The sequence below is a fragment of the Limulus polyphemus genome, unplaced genomic scaffold (genome assembly GCF_000517525.1).
Source record: "Limulus polyphemus unplaced genomic scaffold, Limulus_polyphemus-2.1.2 Scaffold8583, whole genome shotgun sequence".
NCBI classification, from domain to species: Eukaryota; Metazoa; Arthropoda; class Merostomata; order Xiphosura; family Limulidae; genus Limulus; species Limulus polyphemus.
Window position 1 is genome coordinate 1,708 of NW_013674193.1, and position 3,583 is coordinate 5,290.

Consider the following 3,583-nt stretch of genomic DNA (forward strand, 5'->3'; position numbering starts at 1 on the left):
GTTGAAAGTTTTAATTCTTTTTTATAATACAATAGGTTCTTCGGTAATTTGAACGACGCTACCTTAACATTTTACATCTTCAAGCAGTGTAAAATTACTCAGTTAAACATGAGGTTAATATGTGGTTAAATAAACAAATAAAGCTTTAGTATCTGTTGTGCAATAAGTTCCTCATCAGAAAGTAGCTTGTCAGGAATTTAAAACTACAGTTGAAAAACAAAGCAAAGAAGCGGGAAACCAAGTTCACTGAGATTCAACAAACTCGAGTTAACCCTGATTCAAAACATTTTGAGATTTCAAGATCGGGATAAGAATCGTAATGCGGCCAGTAAAAACAAACATCGCACCCGTAATAAATATACTTAACGTACTAACTGAAATCACGTTTGGACGAAAGAGAAGATAGTGATATTACTGTGAATCATTGCTTTGATCGAATAGTTTATGATAACACCGATAACCTTAAAAGGCTAAGTCCCTACTGCGCAAGTCACGCGGCTAGATTTATAACGATAATAACTGTAATCTGTACACGCGCTTGACGAGCTCTATTTGCAAAGATTTAATTGCCTTGTAAACAATAAACAGTACAGTGTTCATTTTCAGCCACTTACCTCACATCAAGGAAACTCGATGATTTATGATTTATTTTATTCATTAACATTCATACCATTGTAACACACGAGTTACGTGTTCCAGTAACGGTTTGTTTCTTTTGAATTTCGCGCTAAGCTACATGAGGGCTATCTGCGCTAGCCGTCCCTAATTTAGCTGTGTAAGGCTAGGGGGAAGGCAGCTAGTCATCACCATTCACCGCCAACCCTTGGGCTCCTCTTTTACCAACGAATAGTGGGATTGACCGTCACATTATAACGCCCCACGGCTGAAAGGGTGAGCATATTTGGCGGGACGGGAATTCGAACCCGCGAACCTCAGATTGCGAGTGGAGCTCCTTAACCACCTGGCCATGCCGGGTCCTCCAGTAACGGAGTTAGTAAGAGAGACTTCAGGTATTTAAACAATTTAACTTTGGTACAAAACAAACAAAAACACACACACAACACTCACAAACGCAACAATTTTGAACAAGATCGAATATATTTTCGAAGCGTAAAAGCATCAAAAATAACTATCGGTTCATACGCACTTACCTAGAACATTTTATTTTCATATTTCGCAAATTTAGTACATGTCACACATGATCCCCCTCGTTTTGAAATAGTTAGCACGTAAAAATATACTTTTACAAACTGTTTCTACAAGCTAGAAAATATTCTGTATTATTATCATTGGTTGTTTTTCCTGTCACATTGTTATCAATAGTAACGGTGTTGTAACTAACAGTTATTATCTATTTGATATATAAAGAAACAAATACACAACTAACCTTGTTCTTCTTGCAACCGTTTAATGTGGGTGAAAGCCTCTTCGGCTGCTGTTATTAGTCTCGCTCGCCGTTTCTTCACTCTCCTGTCGTATTCTTGTTCTTCGTAGAACCTTTCATTATGACTAGAGTCCCTTCTTCGAGCACTAGCTGCCAGGACTGCACGTGACTGTCCCTGAATAGAGGTGGTATTATTGGGTATTGCATCGACATCGTAAACCTTAAACCCTGAAAGAGATTTTCGAGTTTTGGTGGGTAAAGTTTCTAGGTAAGGATTATAGATGGAAAAATCTTGATAGTATCGTTCCAGGACCCAAACTGCTGCTCGCTGGATACTTAATTGGCCCATACAATAACAATGGCTTTCTCCATCTGGTGATCGAACCACTTTAACGAAATACTGAGGTTGAAGTTGTCGAATCTCCATTAAAACAACAGCCAAGTAATGAATGAAAAGTAAGGCATCCACAAGCGAAACGGCGAAAAGTACAATGCTATGATATGAGATTTCGTAATCACTCTTTCGTTTCTCCATAACCCGAACACCATAAAAGAGCCAGTACGAAAAGGTGAACACGAACACCAGCGCCAACACAAGAGCACGGAAAATAAATATTCTTGGCATTGTGGCTTTAGGTTTTCGAAAAAACACAGCCCACGTTCCTATTACGAGAATTAGCAGTTTAAAAGAGAAGCTAATCAGTAACCCATCACATTCAGGGCCACACTTCTGCACCTTCCAATTCAGAGCCTCAATTTTTGGAATTACTACCATTACAATGGGCGAGAGAAAGGCACAGAAAGCCAGTATTGATCCAATGGTGGTCCCAATTAATCTGTGACATTGAAATGATATACTTTCGTCTATGTCCTTCCCAAATTTGGACATGTCGTCTACAGACACAGAATGTTCACTTGTGTTACCCGTGATAGCTGTGGTATTGTCTCCCCAGTTGTCGTCTTGAGGTAGTATTTGCACCTCAATCATCTCCTCATCGTGTAGACGGTCGTCACCATCTTCTCGCTTACTTCCACTCGTCATTGAGTATGACCTGTCGCTTTTATTTGATCGGTGAGACTGACGAGAACCACGTGAACGGTGGTGGTGGTGGTGATTCGAGATACCCGAATGACCTCTGCTACGACGAGAGCGAGAGGAGCGCTCACTCTGACCGGACCTCACTGATTCCGTCTCCATCGTCACGATCGCTTAGGTTTATTCACTTTCAGTCAGCCCGACACCTTAATAGTCCATCAGAATTTCGATATCATTTACTTTTTCACATACTGAGTGTCGGACGGTCCGTCAGGATTCCATTTGGTAGGCATTCCATGATTGGTTTCTATAGAGGGTTATACAAAATGATAGCAATGAAAACCCAGAGCTCAAAAATAGTTTTAATTAAATCAAAGCAAATACATTACCTTTAATGTGGCCATCATTTTAAAACATTTGATAAAACTGATAAACCAAGCCTTTAAAAAAAGAATAATGTCTATTGATCCATTTCTGATTGTTTACAGTTTACGCTTTGATAATTAATATTAACCCCGGGAAAGTTCCTCGTATTCAGTGAGGCGTACAATTGAATATCATCAAGCTGACGTAGTTTTTTTTTTAAATTATCGGTCTAATTGGTCTCCTCAAATTATTTGTAAATTATTACTGACTGTATATAGCCTCGGGTGTAAACGCCAAAATTCCTCAAACCCAATTGCTAGGTAAAAGAATAAATTAAGATCACGTATTGACCAGTTAAGCAGTAAATACTTGCGCTCGTACAGATACATGATATTAATCTCAATGGGCCATGATCGCATGAACAGTAGCGTGCAATAAGGTGATTAATTTGTGTATGAACATAAAGCGCACTCAGACAATTTGGTGGATAAAGTCAAACCAATTTGAAATTCGAAAGTTTTATGTGAAACGAAGACGAGAATGTAAACGTTGTTGTCACATTAGAAACCAAGATAAATTTATTCAATTTGGATGTTCGTTATAATATAAAGTAGGATTAGCTTATCTTTAATATTCAAATCTTTTAGCTTTCACTGTGTTTTAATAAAACGTAAAATGAGTTATAAGAATTTCTAGTGGTGACACTTCGTGAGTGTAAACGCAGGGCTGTTAAATTAGCAGTGTGTATTGATCTCGCAAATAAAGGAGGAGGGTTGGGCGCGGGGCTAGCAACTCCA

At 38.7% G+C, this 3,583-nt stretch overlaps 1 pseudogene; it reads right to left on the minus strand.

The window, feature by feature from the left end:
• Nucleotides 1–1,382: 1,382 nt before the first annotated feature.
• Nucleotides 1,383–2,822, minus strand: LOC106475438 (annotated as a pseudogene).
• Between the last annotated feature and the right edge of the window lie 761 nt (nucleotides 2,823–3,583).